Source organism: Lissotriton helveticus, chromosome 10 (assembly GCF_964261635.1).
Source record: "Lissotriton helveticus chromosome 10, aLisHel1.1, whole genome shotgun sequence".
NCBI classification, from domain to species: domain Eukaryota; kingdom Metazoa; phylum Chordata; class Amphibia; order Caudata; family Salamandridae; genus Lissotriton; species Lissotriton helveticus.
The window spans coordinates 347,721,654-347,744,989 of NC_136071.1; the positions used below are offsets into that span (position 1 = coordinate 347,721,654).

Consider the following 23,336-nt stretch of genomic DNA (forward strand, 5'->3'; position numbering starts at 1 on the left):
CATCGAGAGGACACCTGTGAGGCCTGCAGATAATTTCAATCCAAAAGACACTTCAGGATTGAAGAGGCAGTAGCCAAGAAATGCATTGCAGACCACTCACCGGACATATTTGGCCGACAGGAGGAGGAGGAAGAGGAGGCATCAGCAGCACAAGAGGAATCCATATCCAACCACTATTCTGATTCTGCCTCAGCCATATGGAACAAGATTCAGCCAGTCTCGAGTCGACCCAGAAACATCAGACAGTGAGTACAACTACCCCCGATCTGAAGGCCCAAAAACAGGTTCTGGTAAAAAAAAAACTGCTCATGGTTCGCCACTGCAAAAAAAACATGGCGCGCTCAGACATACTGGTTTTGGAGGCCTTGGGCTCTGCATTCTGAAAATGTGGTATATAGCTGGGCCTCCATCTCCTTAAAGTTAGATTTGCACCAAACATCCACTCCAGTTCCGAAAGACAAGGGCCACTGGGCTTCTATTCCAACCACACTGCCACACAACTTATTCTTTGGCTCTGAAATGTTACACCTTTGGACCGAAAAGTCCACCCGAACCAGTCCTCGATGTTATGCATGAATGGCTTGATCTGAAGCAAAAAGCTTTGCAGAGTCAGCACGGAACTAAAAACATAATTCTAAAGCCAGCAAAGACTCAATCCTTTATCAGGCAACTGGCATTTTAAGAGGCTACAAACATTCTTATACAGCCTCCCAAAAAGAACAAGCATTGAAAATGTAATAGGTCTCGCCTTTGATTAAGTTAACGCCATTTGCTTTGCTAATGGTATTGTATAGCTAGGCAAATGGCTTTAACTTAATAAAAGACGAGACCTATTGCATTTTTAATGCTCGTTTCTAAATACGTTGAAGTCAGTTACTGAACATCAAAGACTTGGCTCACTAAAATATGCAACACAAACATTCAGACTTTCGTGACACTTCCGGTGGCTCGAATCGATCGCACTAAAGTAACAGGTTAGCACTCTCATTCACAGTTTGTGCTAAATCCATGAAAAATATTCTTAAATTATTTAGGTCCTCTGTAATATATCTCCATGTAAACAATAGGGAAAGGGGGGTGCTTAAAATGTGGTAATATATGTAGCATTGCCACAGCAGGGGTGTAGTCATCAATAGTGAAGCAGCTCCGGGGCCCAGAAGAGTTAGGGGGCCACGGAACTCCTGTCATGACTGTATTTTACTACCCAACGAACAGACAGAGCCTTGTTTGCTCGCCAGCACGGTGACCCATGGCTTTCTCGCTGCGCTACAGGGTTAAAGAACACTGAGGCACTGGGTTTGCTTGGGAGTTTAGACAAGTAGATAAGCTGCTATCGACGACCAGTTTGCCTGATATATTTTATTTGATGTAACTTTTGTATCAATATCAGTTTATCTAATACAACTTGTGCAAAAAGAGTTTCTTTTGTGAACAGATCAACCCTCAACAAATTACCTTCAAGCGTATTCATTCATTCTTCCTTTCTATGTGCCAGCAGAAAGGGGTCCGAGGCTACCTCAAGTTGGTATTTACTGTTTTATAAAACATTACATAAAATGGATATAATGAATCTATATTCATAGTTTTCTGACATATGATGCATAGTGGGAAAGTATGGTTCTTAATAATGTAATGCTGTGATGAAACTGGAAGCCATGAATTATTTCTCAAATTAAAATCCATGCGGCTTGATGCGCACAGAACAAAAGGTGTGTTGGCTTGAGATGTGAAGAAATTGGAGACCTGTCACTATATTGTAAGGGAGAACTTTGAATTGTGCAAGCTTTGTGTTTCACATTCGTAAGTATGCTGCATTATCATTAGCCAGGAGTTGCTGAGACTATCTTACATACCTCCGCTATGGTTGAAAGGTACTAGGTACTTACGGCATGCGAATGTCTGCAAAGAATGTTTTGGCGCCACCCAGAGGCAAAAAGCCAGAATGACTGCTCGACGACAATTCTAAATATATCCTATCAGAACACTTCAATATGATCACCCTTCAGGAAGTAATACTACTATTACAAAAAGGCGACTTCATGGTTGCCTTAGACCTAATGGATGCCTACTTCCTTATACCCATTCATCCTTCACGCCGAAAATACCTACAGTTTTTCTTCCAAGGAAAACATTATCAATTCAAAGGTCTTCCCTTTGGAGTCCCCACTGGTATTGACAAAATGTCTGGCAGTAGTGGCAGCATATCTGCACAGAGAGAACATCCGTTTGTTTTCTTATTTGGACGCTTGGCTAATAAAAGCAGAAGTCTCCCACCTTGGGGGCGCTATGTGGCGCACAACCGTAATGGCCGCTTCACTGTGAGACTTCAGTGGCTCGGTCTCATAATCCTGCATTTCTCCTTCAGAAAATGGTAGAAAACAACCCACAATGCTTGCCACTGGTGCGAACAGTTTTCCTCCAGCTCCGGTGCCAGTTTCAGCCTCCCCCGACATCAGAAACCCCCCTTTAAAGTGCACTCTCAGGCGGGCGGGAGACGGGAGTGAAGCTACGAAGTGCCCCTGCGGTTGACTTTGCCAGGCAAGCCCCCGGCCGCACACGTGGCGCTGGGTCATGGCCTGGGGGCCTGATTAACGCCGCAATGAGAGAGCTGCTCCTCCCGCACTTGACACTGGACCCACATCCATACATGCCAACAGACCCGATTCAGGCGGGAGACTACCGATTTTAAGAGCCAGAAATGGCTTTATTTTAGCAGTCTCCCGCCTGAAATTGCATTTTCTACAACAGAAGTCAATGGGGAATTTTCATTCTCCCGATTTTTTCTTTTAAATCTCCCACTTCCTGGTCCTTAAATGTTGGCATGTATGCACATCACATCGGAGTGCTCAATCCACATTAAAATACCTGCTGCATGAGCAACCGCTTGGTGGAGGGGGCGAACAGGAGCGTGCCTCGTTGCCCACCTGAGCGCACACAGTGAGAGCGTGGGCGGCCGAGTCTGTGTGGTGCGGCCTGGGGCCTCCCCATTGTCTACCCTTCGTCCACCTGGCTGGGGGTGCCATCTCCCCACTGGATGCCATACGGAGGTGCGGGCACGCCACTACCTCAGCCCAGTTGAAATACTGTGAGGCGGTGTTGGGAGACTGCGCTTGCAGTCTGCGTTAGCGGTAAGGGGAAGTCGCCTTAGAGTGTTGCCGTCTTTCCACTCCCCTGTTTTACAGTCAGACCCCTGGGCGATCTGCAGCGCGTTCTCTACTACTCCTGCAACAGGGTATAACGAGCACCATAAGAAACCGTGCTGCGATTGGACTCTGCAATATGCCCCTGCTGAACTCAGCCGATGATAGATCGATTCCCGCGCCACATCATTATAACAGGACATAATAGGACATACCACGTTCTGCAGAGCATTACAACGGAGAATGGTCTGCTAGATGCCTGGCGTTACCTTCGCCCACACACACTGTAAGGCACACACTTCACAACACAAGCTGCCTCATGGGCCTGTTTAGATTATTGCTTATTATCGCGTGGACTAGGTTCCTTGATAAAAGATGTCACGCACCTGGCCAGAACATATCCGACCACTCCCCGGTTAAACTCGTAATTGTTCCACTAGGGTATAATAAACCACGTCACACTTGGAGGATACAGCCCTTAATGCTGCTTCATACAGTATTTCACAGCGAATTGGGAGAGGAAATACAAGACTTCTTCCGTCGCAATAGCGGCTCTGTAGATGAGGTGGAGACTATCTGGGAAGCCTTCAAGGTGAACGTGCATCTCTAAAGGTTCTGGAGTGCTCAGAGACATACAGGGTACACTCAGATGGCTAGAGGCAGAACTTAAAGCCCTAGACTCCCAACTGAACATGGGGTGGGCGGGAAAGCGGTCCAGCATGCCTTCCGGAAAAAACTCTCCGAGACTGCAGAAAGGGAAACACAATTTAAAGGGAAATACTGGGTTGCTCGACTCTACGGAGATGGAGAGTGCCCCGTGAAGGCCCTAGCCGAAACGATATGCCGTCCACGTTTCTCCATCCTAGAGGTCACTGGTCCTGGAGAGATATTACACAGAGACACGGCTGACATACTTACGGCATTCACAGCCCACTATTCGGAGCTTCATACACCACAGCGAAGGGATCGCTTCAAACTTGACTGCTCTCTAGAGGACGTAGCCCTTGGGTGGCTGGGTGACTCCCAAAGAGAGTTTCTAAGTGCTCCTTTCGAGTTGGAGAAAATTCGGGAGGCCATCATGCAGATGCTGTCTGGGAAGACCCCAGGGCTTGACGGGCTGCCTGTTGAGTTGTATAAAGCATACATTGATCTGTTGGCCCCGATATTAAGAGTTATATGAAGAATCGCTAGAAGCCGGCACACTTCCCCCTTCAATGAGGGAGGCACTCATCACGTCCCTGCTTCGTCTCTGGACTTGGCTGCAACAATAGGGCATGTCCCTGTTGGTTCAACATTTGGGCGCTTCCCTGAACTCCTGAGCAGATTAACTCAGCCATTGGTGCCTAGTGGATCACAAGTGGTGTCTCCATCGGAGGTGCCATAAGGTCTCTTTCAACAGTGGGGAGAGGCTTGGTTAGAACTCTTCGCCTCCAAAGAGACCACGCAATGTCAGCAGTTTTGCGCATTGGAGTTTTCAAGCGGCTCTCGCTCTGCAATGCTTTTCGTCTCAAGTGGAGCACAGGCCTGCTGTATGCCTTTTTGCCCATACCACTTCTGTCAAGAGTGCTCCAGATGATCTGGATTGACTAGGCCCAAGTCATTCTTGTGGATCCAGACTGGGCATGGAGAGTTTAGTATCCTGAGCTTTTGCAGAAGAGCATCGATCCTCCAATCAGGCTGCCCCTTCAGGAGGATCTTCTGTCCCAGCAGCAAAGGAGGGTCCTCCACCCGAACCTGTCCACCCTCCGTCTCCTTGCATGGCGATTGAGTGGCGACAGTTGACCGTTTTTGATAAACAATGTTATTGTTTTTTTCAGAGAACAAGCAATACGACATTGGATAGCACCAATAGTAACGCAAGACAATTAAAAGAGCGAAGTCATTGCCTTTAAACCCCACCTTGCAGCAGTGAATACATACATCATGTATAAAGTTCAGGCTACTCCACGGCATCCAGCCATTTGCCCCATCCCCTCAGGTATTTCTTAGGACACCCCTGTGCCTCATACATCGGTTTTTCTTGTGCCGCGCACCAGTCCACCTCCCTTCGCCATTTCTCAGAACGTGGTGGTGTGGGAAGCTTCCAGGAGGCGGCTATATCCCGCTTACCACATCCATGGCTGTATTGTAAAGTAATTTCTCGTTCCTGGACCCGTCTAGTCCATCTGTAATCCCGAGAAGGGAATGACGTGGATCGTGAGGAACCTCCCACCCCAGGACCTCGGTCAGTTCACTTTCGATCTCACCTCAGAACTGAGCTAGTCGGGGGCATGCCCATACCATGTGGAAGAAGTCGGCCGGATCCTGACCTCATCTCGTACACGAGGCGGATGGGGAGAGGCCGGCTCGATGTAAGCGCTTTGGGGTTAAGTAGGCTGTATGCAAATAGTATAATTGGATCAAGCGGAGTTTAGCGGATGTGGTGACCATCTTGGGTGACATGAGGGCATCACGCCAGTTCCTCCCCGTCCAAAGGACCCACCCACGCCTCACATTGGCCCCTGAGTGTAATGAGGTTGGGGTGTTGTTGACCAGTGTCCGGTAGATGCGTGAAATACCCCCTTTCCCCAAGTCGCCTAGTATTGTCTGTGCCTCGGGGGGACTGTATTCAGGGATCCTGGTATCGTCCGGTATGTGTACGTGGAGGGTGTGTTGCAGTTGCAGGTATTTATAAAATTGTGATGGGTGCAGGGAGTATCTGGACTGCTGGTCTTTAAAAGAGCGCATGTGGCCGCTCGCCCACACATCACCAAGCTGAGAGATCCCTATAAGATCCCACATTCGGAACCCCTGTAGCCCGCTGACCTCCCTGAGCCATGTACCATGTCATAGAGACGTGTTTTGGGTGAGTTTGTGTGTCAACTGTGTATGTCGCAGAGCAGCCTGCCAGGCTAAGAATGCGGAGCGCGTGACATCGGGCAAGGTTAATGGGATGGATTCCCCGTACATTAGGGATTGGATTTTGGGCAGGCCGAAATCACTTAGTTCAAGCCTATAGGCCGGATCAGACCAAACCTCGTTGAACCAGTCCTGTATAATCAATAGACAAGTCACCAAGTAGTAGAGGTATAAATGTGTCATCCCCATGCCCCTGTCGAATGATGGAATCTGGCAGGTTTTTAACGCCAGCCGGGCCATCCCTCCCCCCCAGAGGAATTTAGTAGCCATAGTGTCTAACTCCTGAAACCACGCCAGTGCAAAACAGAAGGAGGTGTTTTGGAGGACAGAAAGAAATCTGGAAGAATCATCATTTTAAACAAGGCGACCCTCCCCAAGGGATTCAGGGGTAGTGTCTGCCATCTGTGGAGATCCGCCTTAGCTTTCTTCACGAGCGGGGTGACATCAAGGGACCATCCCAATTTCGGGAGGAGAGCAACCCAGATCCCAAGATATTTAAAAGATTGACGCCAAAGCGGTATCGTTGACTGCCAGTCGTAGCATTTTCTGGAGAGATGGAACGGGGCCAGGACCGACTTATTAGAATTCATTCGGAGTCCGGAAGTTTGCCCGAAAGAGCGCAGGATCTGGCGACAACGGGGACCTGATTGGGTGGGTTCGGTTAAAAAGAGCAGGACATCATCTGTGTAAAGAGCGATCTTGTCCACTTCAGATTTGGGCCATTCCCATCCTCTAACGAGACTCTCGGACCGAATCAAGGTCGCTGGTGCTCCATCGCCAAGGGGTAGAGAAGGGACGAGAGGGGGCATCTGTCAACCCCCATAGAAAACCAAACTAAAACGCTCGGGTTGAGAAGCGTGGAAGGACCCCTCCATATGAGCGGATATACAGTGTCTCGGCAGGAAGACAAAGACTCGGAGCAAACAATCTGCCAGAACCCAGGATCATCCAGAAGTCGGGGCACGTTCTCCTGGTGCCAACCGCTTCAGCGGTCGGTCGTCAGCACTTCATAGAGTTGGGCTACGAGAAAGGTCAGTGTCTGTTCCCGTGAGGTCCGCCGCCCCGGAGATGGAGGGTTCACCAGAGGGCCAACAGAAGCTTGGAGTTTGGGACGTGGAGGGGAGGCCGAGGAACCGGAGGAACTTCAAGGTCTATGGGCCGTTAGGCTGGAGGATCTGTGGGACGCCAAATGGGATCGGCGTCTCCTGCTGGAGTGTGTGCGCCGTTGCCGCTGTGTGGGTTGGAAGCCCGGCAGACCGGGGGGGGGGGCGGGACGCGTTGTTGCCGGAGGGGCCGCTCCTCTGTTAACCAATCCAGGCCGCTTGGGGGGAGTCGAAGAAGTGTGTAACGTTTTGGAAGATAACCCTTAGGCGTGCCGGGAATTGCAATTGGTATTGGAGGCCCAGGGATCTCAACTTCTTCTTGACCTCGATGTAGGATAGATGTTGGTCCTGCACTTCCTTGGTGTAGTCCGGGAATATCATAATGGTGTGATTTTGGAACTTCAACGGACCTTGGAAACGTGCTTTGTGTAAGATGGCTTCACGGTCTTGGAAGTTGAGTATCTTCAGGATAAAGGGGCGAGGAGGGGCCCCAGCTGGTGGCTTTGGAGCAAGGGATCGGCGGACCCTCTCCACCACGAACCAAGTAGACAGAGATTCCTTCGGCATCCAGGAGGTAAACCAAGCCTCCACAAAGGTGGCCGCCCGATTCTTTTCAACCCCCTCCGGGAAACCCACCAGTCGGAGGTTGTTGCGGCGGGCGCAATTTTCGGCATCTTCAGCGCGCCAGTGAAGTTCACTGGTGCGGGAGCTCAAGCTAGCCACCTGGTCCTTTAGCTGGGGAATATCGTCCTCCGCCGTCGAGATTCGGGACTCCGCTTCGGTGATCCGGGCCGTGGCGTTACAGAGATCCTGCTGAAGAAGAGACACATCCACCTTGACCTCCCCTATCTTCCCCTCCACCGAGGCCTGGGTCGAGCTGATGGCCTGCAGGCTAGTCGCAAGGTCCGTGCCCGGGATGGGAGGAGTGCCGTCCGCTTTACAAGGCGGGTCAGGTCCTTGGGTGGTGAAGCGGTCCATTTTGGTTTGTGTGGGGGCAGTCGCAAACTTGGGGGCCCTATCTCATCCCATGATCTGCCGCCGTACAGGCCGCAGGGCCTGCAAGACCTGGAGTAGGGGAAACTTCAGGTCTGGCCAATGATCCAGTCGTGGGAGCGAGATTCAGGACGGTGGATGACCGTGGCAGGGTGGCCCAACTTCGACCTCACGGCCCGCTGCCCGGCAAAGGCAGCGGGTACCCCCACCCACTCTCCAGTCACCGGTGCAGTCTTGTGTGTTGACGCTTGTCTGCTGCTATCGGGGAGATGGGGCCCAGGAGAGGCCCGGTGCAGCCCAGTGATCAGCGCCGGCCGCCTGGTGCAGGGGACCACACAGTTCCAGGGACGTCTGCCGCCTGTTCAGCGCAGCCGGTGGGCCCCTCAGTCACAACTCAAGGGATGCAGACGGCAACAAAGGCAGGGCGGCCACAGCCCTCAAGGCCAGGATGAAGGAGGGGGCCTCAGGAGGGCCGTACATCAGCCCCGTTCACACCCGCACTCTGCCGCCCGATACGGCAGCCGCCACACCGAAAGCACCAGGGCCAGGCCAGCACCACAAAGATGAAAGAGAGGGGCCCCCAGGAGAGCTGGACGCCGGCCCCGCTCACACTCTTCCCTCTACCCGGTACGATAGCTGATAGGGGAAGCGCTGCATAGACGGCCCCACAGATCCACAGCCGCTCCTCCGCTCCCGCTCTCACTCCGCCACCCGGTATGGTAGCCGTCGCTCCAAGGCTCCAGCCGGACCGTAGCCGCTCCTCCGCTGTCCCCCAAGCACACCTCAAGACCAGTGCCAGTCCGGGGCGCCAGCAGCCGCCCCACCCCCAACAGGGAAATGAGGGACCCGGGAGCTCCAAAGCGGACCTGTAGCTGGAGACCGGCCCCCGCCTCATCAACCCACGGAGCGCAGGGGGGCTAGCTAGGCCGGTCTACTGCAGGGTGGATGCCAGAGTGAATTCCGATGGCTAGGAGGGACAGCTGCCGGAGTGCCAGGCCCGTCAGCGATACAAAAGGGGGTGGTGATGGACGGAGCATCAGAACCAATCAAACACTCACACCCACTCAAAAGATCTGGGTTTGATCCATCACCGTTCTTTAGCCCACTCTGCCACCCCAGTTCAGACATGGCTATATGCAAATCAGTCTGACCCTGTGCCTCATGGGAACTGTCCAGCCCGAACTGCCAAGCCATGCCTTCCCTGGACCAGAAACAAGCTTCCGAGGACCGGTTTCTGGCATTCCAGCCGTCTTCAGCCCGGCTTGCTTGAATCCAGTGGCAAAGTGAGCAAGGGACTCACGTCTGAGCATACCCTGCCACACTTATGGCGGCCAAAGCGATACAAAAGGGGGTGGTGATAGACGGAGCATCAGAACCAATCAAACACTCACACCCAGTCAAAAGATCTGGGTTTGATCCATCACCGTTCTTTAGCCCACTCTGCAACCCCAGTTCAGACATGGCTATATGCAAATCAGTCTGACCCTGTGCCTCATGGGAACATTCCAGCCCGAACTGCCAAGCCATGCCTTCCCTGGACCGAAAACAAGCTTCCGAGGACCGGTTTCTGGCATTCCAGCCGTCTTCAGCCCGGCTTGCTTGAATCCAGTGGCAAAGTGTCAGCGAGGCGCGATGCAGGCCGCTATTTTGTCGCCCAGGGGTCCAAGAGAAACAAGGGGCAGCGGGACGCCCCAGAGGGCCGACACGGGGAACAAACAGCTTTGGATACAGCCCCGTGACCCAGGACACAGGGCAGGCAGGTAGGAGTGGTGGATGACTGCCAAAGAGCGCAGGGTGTGAGGCGGATGACGGAGGGGTCCAGGAGCACTCTTAGAGTGACCTCCATCTTGACGCCTCAGCCCCCCCCCCCCCCAGGTGACAACTTTTGACCTTTCTCCCCAAGTCTGTGAAGTTATTCTGGCAGCCAGGCGTCCCTCCATAAAGTCGTTATACGCCTGCTGACGGCAAACATTTTGTAAATATTGTACAGAACTGTCTGTTGAGCACTTGGCTGCCTCCCTTTCTGGCATTCATCTTTTTATCCTCTGCTTTGCCCAGCAGGGCTCTACTCTGGGACCTTTGAAAGGTTACCTTTCAGCTCTGTCTACTTTTCTTCGGTTTCACTTTTTAAATCACCTCTTCTACAGAGATTCCTGAAGGGGCTTACTGATTTGTTTCCCAAATCACCCTTTATTATGCCCCAGTGGGACCTTAACTTGGTTGTCACCTTCGTGATTTGTGAACCTGTCGAACCACTGCACAATTGCCCCCCTCAGGCTGCTTCCTATCAAAACAGCCTTTTTAGTGGCAATAACTTATGCTAGGAGGGAGAGCGATGCAGGCTCTATCATCTCATCCTCCTTACCTGACCGTCTTCCCGGACAAGGGAGTGCTCGGCACTAGGGCTTCTTTTTGCCTAAGGTGGTGACACCTTTATATCTAGGGCAATCTGTCACCTTGCCCTCCTTCTATGCTCCTTGGCACCACTCCAAGGAAGAATAGTGTCTCCAACTTCTGGACCCAAAAAGAGCATTGTTTTTCCTCCTTCTGTGCACAAGAGTTCCGAGTGGATGACCAACTCTTTGTAGGATACGTTGGAGCAAAGAAGGGACGTGCTGTGCAGAAGAGGAGTATGTCACGTTGGGTCATACTCTGAATAAAATGTAACGCTTTCGCAAAGAAACAGCCTCCTGAAGGCTTTAGAGCGCATTGAACCAGGGCTAAGGCAGCCACCACAGCTCTTCAGTGTGGTGTTCGGTTCTTGACATCAACCAGGTGGCCACATGGGTATCCCTGCACTCGTTCGCCAACGACTACTGCCTGGACAATCCGATCCGCAGGGAGGGCCTTTGTGGCAGTTCTGTCTTGCAGGATTTTCTGGTTTAAAGCTCTAGGCTCTATGCCTCTGCAAATGGTTTGACCAACAGGGAAGTTATCTGATGATAAACCACATGGCCAGTCTTTAAACTCCAGGGCGAATTAGCTCAGCCGCTGATGCTTAAAGAATCACGATTGGCAGTTGCACACAAAGGTGGTGCAGGGTGTCTTCCATAAATGGGGAGAACCCTGGATTGATCTTTCCACCACAGCTGAAAATGCTCAATGTAAGCACTTTTACACGTTGGAGTTTATAAGGCGACTTCATTTCGGATATTTGTTTTTGCTAAAGTGGAGCTTGTAACTCCTGTATGCCTTCCTGATGCTGTCTCATCTTCCTTGAATTCTGGAGAAGATCAGGAATGACCAGACCCAAGTCATCCTACTGAAGAAGATCAGGAATGACCAGACCCAAGTCATCCTACTGAAGAAGATCAGGAATGACCAGACCCAAGTCATCCTAATGGCACAGTATTGGGCCAGGAGAAGGTAGTACCCAGAACTCCTGTGCATGAGTATTTGTCCTCCAATCATGCTGCCACTTTGTGAGGCTCTTCTGTAATAGCAGCAGCAGGGCAAGGTACTGCAACTGGACACTGCACCTGGGACAGCACAGATTTGATCTCCATGCTTGGAGATTGAGCAACAGTAGTTGACCTCCTTTGACTGTCCCTCTGAGGTCATTAATGTCATTTTGGCAGCAAGGCATCCCTCCACAAAATTGGTGAATGTAATTTGTTTGGACAGATTAGTGGTTGCGTGTGGCACCTGACAAATTTTCCAACTACTAACCAAACTGTTGAAATGTTTGTTGTTTGTTTGGTCCCTGGCCTCAAGTACATGCTTCGGGCACTGTTAAAGGCTATTTACCATCTCCTTTCGCTATTTTGCTGCATTAGCTTTCTTTTATGTAAGATGGAGTTCTGCTCTTGCTCACCTTGCATCTCTGTGCTTGGAGACTGAGCAGCAACAGTTGACCACCTTCGACCAGCACCCTGAGGTTGTTATGGGCATCCTGGTGGCAAGGCGCCCTCCACTAAATCGGTCTATGCCAGTTGTTGTGGCAGATTTGGGGATTTGTGCACCATGTGATGAATTGATCACATTTCAGGCATATTTGGCTGAGGTTTTGCTGTTTATGTTCCTCTCCCAACAAGGACTTACTTTGGGCTCTGTTAACAGCTACTTATCAGCTCTTTTGACCTTCTTACGGTTGCCAGATCAGTCTTTGATATTTAAATCACCAGTTAGGGTGAGGTGTTTGAAATGTTTGCAATATTTATTCCCGCCAAAATAATTTATGATGCCGGAGTGGAATTTGAACTTAGGTCTCGCATTTTCGATGTGCGCCCCTTTTTATCTGCTACACCGTTCATTAAGACTTGTGATGTTGAAGACGGTATTTCTTATCACCATAACATTTGCTAGGTGAGTGAGTGAGATTCAGACTATCTTTCTATCCACAGTATACAACATTCTTCCTAGATAAGTTGATGTTGAGGACCCAAGCTTCCTTTCTGCCAAACGTGGTCACTCCTTTCTTGTTGTGCAAGCTATCAGCATACATCTAACGCAGAAGAGAGACTCCATTATGTGTACCCTAAAAGGGTACTAATCTTTTATACAGACAACCCCAAAGAACATTAGGTGGCCGAACAGCTCTTTGTAGAGTTCTCTGGAGCAAAGAACGGCAAGGCAGTGCAAAAATGGACCATCTCTCGATGGGTTATTCTCTGCTTATAGATCTGCCACGGACTGGCTAAAAGCAGCCTCAGAAGCTGTATGGACTTATTCCACCAGGGCCAAAGCTCCAGCCACTGCGTTGGCACTCGAAAAGCCTGTCTTGGACATTTGTGGGCCTCTGTTGTCAGTCAGGTTCATTGAGTGGGAAATTTGCCCACTTGGTCTTGAAACTATTTTTGGTCTGAGCCATTTCACAGATCCACCATCTGGGGAGGTGCTGCTGTGGTATCTGTTTAGGGATCTGTGGTTAGAAGTAGACATCAGAAGAGTGCAATACTTGCCATTATTTTGCAACTATTTCCTCAGAGGAGCCTAGTCTGTTAGACCTCTCAAATAGCATTAATATCACTGTAGCAGTATGCACCTGGATGAGCCAGTCCTACCTAAAGCTCAACGGCGACAAAACTGTGCTAATGGTGATGGGCAACTCCCCCCCAAAAAACCATTGACTCGCTGTGGCCCCCAGCACTAGGCCCAGCCCCCCTAGCCAGGGACACTATCAAGAGCCTGGGCATCTGGCTGGACAACGCATTAACCTTCGGCCACCAGGCAACCAAACTAGCAGCCACCTGCATGAGCATTATTAGACTAAAACGAAAGATCCTACCGCTCCTCCCTTTCAAGGCCAGACAGATCATGGTCCAGGGTCTAATCCTCTCCCGGCTGGACTTCGGAAATGCCTTATACTTAGGAGCCCCCGAATCCACCCTGACAAAACTGCAGGTTATTCAAAACTGCGCTGCTCGTACTCTCCTGCGCATTCCCCGCCGGCAATCAGTGAAAACTGAACTAAGAGCCCTTCACTGGCTGCCAGTAAAAACTAGAGTCAACTTCAAAAGCATGTGCATTGCCCACCGTGCTTACTGGAGGAAAGGAGAAATCCTCAATCACACCCTGATCACCCCCTACCACCCCAATAGGCAGCTGAGGTCGACCCTCGCCTTCCAAGTCATCATTCCCAGGTTCAAAAGAGAATGAAGTGGAGGAAGAATGTTCTCAACAAACGCGGCAAGGCTCTGGAACTCTCTTCCACTCTCCATCCGCTCAGAACCTAACATCCTGCTCTTCCGAAAAAAATTAAAAACCTTTTTTTTCAACAGATAACCACGACCCGCCTCTGTGTTTGGCTAGAGCGCTAGGACGCCAGCGGGTAGCTATCGCGCTATATAAAAACCTATTCCATTCCATCACTGGATAGTATTATGCTTTCATTGCTCTAAGTACCAGCTAATTTCCCCTCTCCCCCCCGAAATTCTGTTAATTACTTCAAATTTAAGCAAATTATTTAAACGTAATGGATTTATTACCATATTAATTCACGTTTCGATCTCTTGTATTGCATCATAACATTATGTCCCACTGTAATTCAGATCTTGCTATCCATTTGGCCTCCAAACTCCTTTAATATGCCCTCACAACATCAAGGCAACCGTTCAGCGACAGGAGCAAGTACCACCTGTTCTCCACATGGGTGCTCCAAATTGTTCAGCTGGGTTGCACCCTTCTATTCACGGAAGCCTCCATCCTCCGATCAGATGACTGAGGACCACCTCTCCCTGGTACGTCAGGAAGTGCAGGCTCTTTTGGCCAAAGGAGCAATCAAGCGGGTGCCGACATTAAAAACTTGTTGTGGTTACTATTCCCAGTACTTTCTGGTGCCGAAGAAGGACAAAGGCATACCTCATATACTAGACCTGCACCCTCTCAACTACTTCCTGAAAAAGGAGAAATTGAAAATGCTCCGGTCCTGTCTGGTTGGGAGACTGGATGGTAGATTTGGACTTGCAGTACAGATTTCCATGCACCTGTCCTACCAGCCCACAGACATTACCTGCTGTTCACAAGTGGCCATGAGCACTTTCAGTTCGCTGTGCCCCCTTTGGCCTTATTTGCCCCCCTCGGATGTTCACAAAATTGATGGTGGTGGTTGCAACCCATCTGCATAGGTCAGGGGTTTCAGTCTTCTCCTACCTCGACAACAGGCTGTTGAAGTTGGGCTTGCCCCAGGATATTGTCACCCACCTCCAGATTACAGCAGATCTACTGCATTGGCCGGTATTATCTACCAATGTGCTGCAGTCTCGCAGGACTCCCTCTCAGAAGCACCCCTTTTATTGGAGCCAATCTGGACTGTGCATTTCTGCGTCTATCCCCTGGAAAAGCAAAATCATTTTTTTCACAACCAAATCTCCCACTCCAGGATTCATCAGGACCCCCCAAAGAGTTGCTGGATCACCTTTGAGGAGGAACCACGACCTTTCCAGGCCCTTCAACCCCAAACAGGTCAGAGACCCTGCAACTTGTCCTATGTTTCTCCTTCTGTTACTATCCACACCGACTTCTCCACCGCTGCACCACTCACTGGCCTCCTCTTGAGCCACCCTACACTAACTCTGAAAAAGGCATCCCCTATTACCAACCAAACCCCTTTGACCGAACCCTTTAGACTCCAAAAGGGAGATGATCCTTGGGCAGACCAGGTAGTAGGCCTCCAAGACGTTTCGGATCTAGATCCCTACGCCACCAAGCCACTGCGACCAGTTGATGCTGCTGCATACCATGCCACAATACAAAGGGCTGCACAATATCCCCAGGTCAAACTTCAAACCAGGGAAGACCATGACGTCTTCTCAGTGGAAACCCTGTCCAAGACATAGCGTGTGGTCCACTACCTCTCCATGCTCACGGTAATGCTCAAGTCAGCCACCAGCAATATTAAAGAGCTAGTGAAATCAGGGTAGTTACTCTCTGTGTGGAGAAATAATAAAACACTACCCCAGATGATCCATCTATCTTTGTGGACAAATCTGTCCCAATATTCATAGACAAATAGTCCCGACTCCTTAGTTGTGCCTACTACCTGTAAGAGGGCTTCTGAAGAAGCCACTGGAAATGCCCGAACACAGGACAAGGAGTCTAAGCAAACTAATACCGCGGGAAAGCGGGGCAGTCACACACGGGTGTATTGCCAGTTTGGTGGACATCATCTCCAGGTGCATCCAGTACCGCTAGATGTAGATGGAGGAGCTGGTAAAACACATACCAGCAGCCATTTGGAAAAGAGGACAAGAGTTCTTTAATGAGGGGAAACCATCGTCCATGCCATTAAAAGATGCATGCAGGATATGGCAGATATTGTCGCTAGGGGTATTTAATATCAATATTCTCCTTCTCTGACTTGGTTAGCTTAGCATGTCAGTTTTTACGCCTGAGGTACAACAACACCTCTTGAACATCCCTTTTGAAGGCGGGGATCTGCCTGGCCCCAGGATCTGTCTTCTGGTTTTCTTACCAGATCAAGTCCAAGTAATAGGCTTTCTAGATCCTCTGGCTCCAAAGACTCTGCCAATGTGTCAACCTGAGACAGCATGCCGGATGGACTGCAACCACCCTGGAACCTACTGACCCACTTGAGTATTATTTGAGTGAGATGTGTTCTTGGTAACAATCCGTCCTGTGAGATATCACACAGATAGTTAGTGGAACTCAAATTCTTTCATCATGGAAAGGCACAATCAAGAACAATGGGAAACCAGAAATACAATTTCTAGATTATATAAAATCAAAACCCTATCCTAGTGCATACAATTTGAATAGAAACAGTACAGGAACAAACGAAATAGTGGCAATGATACTTACAGGTGTGAACAATAAAAAATATTGTAACTTGGGGCTAGATGTAGGTGGCCAAATACCGATTGCTAACGCTGAAATGTGCTGAATTTCAGCGTTTGCGATCGTTATTTGGCTGAGAGCAATGTAGGTGAGATTAAACCTACTAGCAAAATAAGGAATCGCAAAATTGAGATTCCTTATTTTGCTCTTGCATTTAAGGAATCGGAAATTGCGATTCCTTAAATGCAATGTAAGTAGCACAAAAGAAAGTGCACTTTAGCCTTAAGGAATCGCTAATTACCACCAACTTCAAGTTGGTGGTAATTAGCGATTTCCTCTAAAAAACCACTTTTTTGCTTTTTTTTAAAGTGCCATGTGGCACACATTCATGCCCTTAGGGCATGTATGTCAGCCACATGTGCATACATTCACATTTCAGGGGTGGAACAGGGTGTCCTTCTGACACCCTGACACCCCCTGAAATAGCTCCCGCTATTTACGATTTTTCAATACCGAATCGCAAATAGTGAATATCTTCCCATTTATTCCTATGGGCTATATGGGCCTCCTAGCCCATAGGACTAAATGGGTAGGTATTCCTTATTAACAAATCTCAATTTGCGATTCGGTATTAAGGAATATTAAGGAATCGCTAATATTTTAGCGATTCCTACCTACATTCAATTTTGCGAGTCCTTAATAGCGAATCAGTAAAATTTGCTATTAAGGACTCGCAAATTTGATTTTACCTACATTTGGCCCATGTTTTTTTTATATCATGAGGCTTATTTATATTGATATTTCCCACCCCACTTTACTTTCAGCTCCGTCAGCTAACCATAACACCAAAAGGAGACTACTTCTAGTTTCATAGAGCCTTTACACCTCTTCTGAACAACAAAACCAGTGCTGAGCAGCATCTGCTCTTCTGGTTCGTGACAGAAGGCTGATAAGCCCACCAAGTAAAGGCTATGTGCGCCTACTTGCAGCTTAGTATGGTCCTGCTGTCTTGAGTTTCTGGAATTAGGCTCCTCTTCCTTATATTGCACTTTCTTCTTATTTTCCTCAAGTATTGGATCTTTCATAGATTCACATGCTTGAATCATTCTCCGTCGTCGAAGTGGGAGTCACATCGTACCATAGTAAAGCAGTATGTAGTAGTATCATAGGCTATAATAGCAATGCAAAGTCAGTTTAATAAAAGAACTATAACACCTAGGTTAAGCAGATGCTTGAAAAACTTAAAAAAGACACTTAACATTGACAAATCCATGGGTGCCTTACAGTCCTCCTGACCACATCTGCCTTTTAGTAGCACAGTCCACCTGGTGCATTGCAGTATCAATGATTTCTGGAAAGTGGATGATAGTACTAGTTTAAGGTGTCTCCCTTCAGAGTCACTGCAGTTCCAGCGGTGTTTAAAGAGTGCCTATTGGTGGAAGCAGTGCCCCTGCACAGAAACGTCATACACTTCTTTCCATATCTAGACTACTGGCTGCACAAGACTAGTGGCAAACGATCATGCCTAGCACACTTAAAATGCAGTATGCCTACTTCACAGTATAGGTTTCACCATCTTTGTGAAAAAGCATTTCTCCATCTGCCGCAGGTTCAGCCCTTTCTCTGATACAGCCTAAATACAGTGATAGGCAGTGCATAGCCCAACGACCAGAGGGTGATGGCATTGCAACTGCTCCTGCCTTTTTTCCAGACACACCATTCAATTACTGTTGAAACTGTCATGAAACTGTTAGATATGATGGCTTCTTGCATAGCAGTTTTACAGTACATCAGGTTGTACATGTGCTCATCTGCAAGAATGCCTTGCATGGCAGTGGGCATAAGCAGAAGGGCATTGGGAGGACCTGGTTTTGGCAACAACCAGGGCAGAGCATTCTCTGGTGAAACAGGAACAATCCGTTACCTGGCAGGCCTTTTCTAGACTTCTTTCTGCAGGTTTTCACAACCTTTGATTTGTGTCCCATGGGTTGCAGAGCCCACAACCATAAGATAACTGTCCAAAGAACCTGGGCCCCTCAGCATCAGGAATGCTACATAAATTACCAGTAGCTTCAAGCTACCAGACTAGTGTTGAAAGCATTCCTCCTACTTTTGTGGCGGAAGGCAGTTCTAATAAAGACAGACTTTCCAGACACGTTCTACATCCAGAAGCAGGGCTGCACAGGATATCCTCAAAAGATACCTGTACATAAAATTAAATCTGATAGAGACATCTAGCCGCAGATTCCTTAACTTAGAATATCCCCAGGCGTCAGACTAGATCCGGATTTTTTTTTTGCAGCACCTCTGCGCGCCGGGGATGGCGCCACACGACCCCACCCTGATGTTGTGCACGTACGCGACATCAGCGAGGTCATATAAGTCCCACCCAGCGCGCTGACGTCAGTTTACTTCCGGAGTGCGCAGTTCCTCTGGCCTGTTTTCAGACTTCCTTTGGCGGGTCCTAGGAAGCTTGTTTCCGGTCCAGGGAAGGCATGGCTTGGCAATTTGGGCTGGACTGTTTCCATGAGGCACAGGGTCAGACTGATTTGCATATGGCCGTGTCTGAACTGGGGTGGCAGAGTGGGCTAAAGAACGGTGATGGATTACACCCAGATCTTTTGACTGGGTGTGAGTGTTTGATTGGTTCAGATGCTCCGTCCATCACCACCCCCTTTTGTACCGCTTTGTTCGCCATAAGTTGGCAGGTTATGCTCAGACGTGAGTCCCTTGCTCACTTTGCCACTGGATTCAAGCAAGCCTGGCTGAAGACGGCTGAAATGCCAGAAACCGGTCCTAGGAAGCTTGTTTCCGGTCCAGGGAAGGCATGGCTTGGCAGTTCGGGCTGCACTGTTCCCATGAGGCACAGGGTCAGACTGATTTGCATATGGCCATGTCTGAACTGGGGTGGCAGAGTGGGCTAAAGAACGGTGATGGATTACACCCAGATCTTTTGACTGGGTGTGAGTGTTTGATTGGTTCAGATGCTCCGTCCATCACCACCCCCTTTTGTACCGCTTTGTTCGCCATAAGTTGGCAGGGTATGCTCAGACGCGAGTCCTTTGCTCACTTTGCCACTGGATTCAAGCAAGTCTGGCTGAAATGCCAGAAACCGGTCCTAGAAAGCTTGTTTCCGGTCCAGGGAAGGCATGGCTTGGCAGTTCGGGCTGGACTGTTCCCATGAGGCACAGGGTCAGACTGATTTGCATATGGCCATGTCTGAACTGGGGTGGCAGGGTGGACTAAAGAACGGTGATGGATTAAACCCAGATCTGTTGACTGGGTGTGAGTGTTTGATTGGTTCAGATGCTCCGTCCATCACCACCCCCTTTTGTACCGCTTAGCCCTCCCTTGAGTGCACCCCGAGCTCCAGTCCGGAGCCGGGGTCGGCACCGTACCAGCACCAGAGGCCCACCGCCTCGGCTCCGCCTCCGCTTCTTTCCCCGAAGTCTGAGCCTGTCTTGAATGATGCGGAGTCGACGCCGGGGCTGCGTCGAAGGCTTGCCTTGCCGGCTCCGGCGCATTCTCCTTCTTCGAAGGGTATCTTGTCATAGTTTCGCCGCCGGACAGCGCCGACTCGACGCCGGATATAGCAGAGTCGGCGACTGATGAGGCACGATCGGCGCTGACGCGCGTCGATTTGGCAACGTGTCGACGCCGAGTTGTGGACTCTTCTCTAGAGACCTCTGAAGAGTGTTCTGCGCCGCCCTCTCGCCCGGTGTCGACGGAGGCTTTGTTACCAGTGCCCACCTTGGAATTTGTGGAGCTTCCTCAGGAGCTCCCAGATCCGGCAGGCTCTTCCCCTCCCCAGGAGCCCCATCAGGATCCTCATTCTTCCATGGGGCTCCCTTACGTGGGGCATTGGTCGCACCCTCAGTGTCTTGGGAGGGTCAGCTTACAACCCACTGATGGGGCTGTTGTCCCCCGCCCCCCGTGGAGGGCTACTGAGGCTAGTGCTGCTTTTTTGTGAGTGGTCTCATTGGCACCCGCATTTTAAACATGCAACCCCCTCTGCTTCTTTGCCTGTGGACCCCTTGCTGGAGGTTCTGCACCGTGGGTCCGGAAATGTGGAGCCGCTTCTGCCCTTTGAAACTTCACTTTATGATGTCCTTTTTGGTACCTGGGTCCGGCCTGCTTCAGGTGACCCAGTGGCTTGTTCGGTTTTGCACCGCCACCATCCAGCTTCACATGACCCGGTTTGTCTTTTTGAGAATCCTGAAGCGCAGGTGTTTGTGTTGCAGACTGCCTTTCCTTCTCTGCCCCCACTAACACTTCCTCCCTCTCGGGAGTCCAGATGGCTTGAGGCATGGTGTAGGAACATCTTTGCCTCCTCTAGTGCGGCCCTACGGTACTTAAATACAGTGTGTGTTTTGGGGTGGGCTACCTCTGCCCTGTGGGACTCTGCGGAGTCCTTGCTTTCTGCCGCCTCTGAAGGTGCTCGTGTCGGTCTCCTTCACCTCCTTAGGGATGGCCGCGAACTTGCCGAATTCACAATCCGCCCTGCCTTAGATACTGCAGATTCTTTGGGCCGAACTATGGCGGGCTCTGTTGCCTTAAGGCGTCACGCTTGTTTGCGAGACAGCATCTTCCCTGAAAATATCAGGGAGCGACTGGTTGACTTACCCTCTGATGGGGTTTTGCTGTTTGATGATCACACCAAGTCGGCGGTTCACTGGCTCCTTGCAGGCTTTCGTCCTCCCACTTAAGTCTTCTTAGACTATCGTCCGTGGTGGTTCCTTTTCATTTTGTATCCTTAACAGATATGCTCTGTATTTACCATGGGCGGTGAGCCTTACGTCTTCTTTTTATGTGATCAAGGGTGGTTATCCTTTTGTTGGCATCCCTTGGATGCATTTTGCTTTAAGCTGCCTTTCGGCCTGGTGTGGCCGTGCCCCTCAGGTTGCTGTGTCTGGTCCTCTGACTGTGGTTCTAAGCAGGTGGCTCAGCGATGTCTACGGCTCGGGACTCAAGTTCTCGAGTTCCATTCCTTTCTGCGCTCTTTGGTTTGGCTTATTGCCTTAAGAGGTATGCCCCCGTTGTTTGGGGTATGCATACTCCATGTGGGGTACTTGTACGCTATTATGTAGCTTGCTTATCTCATCTGGCCCTGGGGTTCCTGTGGGCTCCATGCGTCGCTTGGTGGTCAAATTGTACGATGTTCTATTTTTTCCTTGGTGCCATCTACTTAAGCTATGGTCATCAAATTGGGAGTTTTCGTGGTCTCCTCTTCAAAAACGTCTCCTACCTGTCCTTAATGGTTTATACCTTTCTATATATCTGCCGGTTGCCTGGCCTTCCTCTTCTTACATCTCCACCTCTTGTCGAGGCTGCGGTGTCTGGACCAATATCTCTGTGTGTGGAGGAGCTTTTTTAAGTGGTTGCAAGTTGAGCATACAGTCCTCCTTGCTTCCGCTTATTGGAGAGATTTCCCAAATTGGCATATGGTTGTGTCTTCTGAAGTGTTGGTCTTGGATTCTGCGACCCTTTCCACCATTCGTTAACTTGGTGTTTTTGGCCTCTTCCTTCCTATATGCCCTTTTTACCAAATTATCACCTACTCTTGTTAAAGATACGTCTGCGGGGCAGTTCTTCTGGTGGCAGTGGTCATTGGCTACTGCCTGTAAGTCTATATTGTGGGTTGTGTCTCACTTTGGCTTCATACTGCCCGGTTGGGCACTCTTGTGCTTCTTGTGTAGGCCACTTTAAGGTTCCTATGGCCGTTTGCGGGCTGCCTATTCTACCTGCTTCAGCGGTTCAGTATTAGTGCTAATTGGCTCTAATTTTTTCCCTTTTTTGGGATTGGGAGTGCACTTGGCGTGTTTCTTGTTGTGCCGACTATTCACAAAGCATTGCTCAGGTTCTAGCTCTTGCCCTTAGCCTTTGACACTGGCTCCTTTGACTTCCTTCTAAAGGCTAGTCTATTCTGCTTGGGTTGCATCTCTTCAAGTTCATTTCAAGCTTCGGTCGGTGTACTCCTCGTGTACCTTTTTGCACAGAGTGTTTTTTCTTCCTCTCTCTCTCTCTCCTTCTTTGCTCTGATATAGCGCCCATGCCGTTCTACCTGTCATTTTTTATACTGATATGGTAAAGCGCCATTCCGGCATTTCCAGGATATTTTTTATCCTGTTATTTCTGCTCTTCGAGCTGCCTGGGTTGCTGTTTGGCTGTTCCGCCACAGTTTTTTTCCTCTTATCTGTCACTCTGTTGCCGGATCGGAAGCTTGACTCTTTTGGTTGTTCTGTCGCAGACCCACCCTCCCTTTTTGGGGATTGGCTGTGGTATCTATTTTAAGTTAAATAATCTGCGGATAGATATCTCTATCAGATGTACGAGTTACTTACCTTCGGTAACAATGTATCTGGTAGAGACGTTGTCTAGCCGCAGATTCCTTAACGCCCACCCAGCCTCACCGTTCTGCGAGGGTCTTGCCCAGTAGTGTTCTCCACTGGCCTAGTTTAGTTGCTATAAGTTTTTCTCTCACGGGTGCTCACATTGTTGCGCCCCCTTGGGCACTTCCATTTACAGCTTCTCCCTCTAAAGGGCTTCTTTCCTTGGATTCACCTTCACCAGGAGATTCATTTTCTTCTCCTGTTGCCTTCCCTTCCTCCCGCCTTCTCTATTGAGTCAGGGTTCTGGTCTCCTCTATAGTTGTCTTCTTTGGGGGATCTGTGGAGGTTTGTTTCACACTTCCATTACTATAGCGGAAGTGCCAGTCTTTTCATACTTATATGTTAAACCACTGGCCCTTATCACAGAACAAGCAGGTCTCACCCTATACACATATGCTGATGACTCCAAGATTACTTTTTCCCTTTCAAACCCAGGCCCTGACTCCACATCCCTCTTGCAGTTAGGCTTAGGGAAAATTGCCACCTGGATGAATAACAATCTACTTAAACTGAATGGTTGTAAGACCGAAGTCTTGATCCTGGGTCAAAAACAAGATCTATGGAATGCTAAGCACTGG

The 23,336-nt window shown here is 49.6% G+C and overlaps 1 protein-coding gene across 6 annotated transcripts in view; it reads left to right on the plus strand.

The window, feature by feature from the left end:
• SCAP (SREBF chaperone) overlaps nt 1-23,336 on the plus strand; it is a 678,128-nt gene that overhangs the window by 407,845 nt on the left and 246,947 nt on the right. The window lies entirely within an intron of this gene.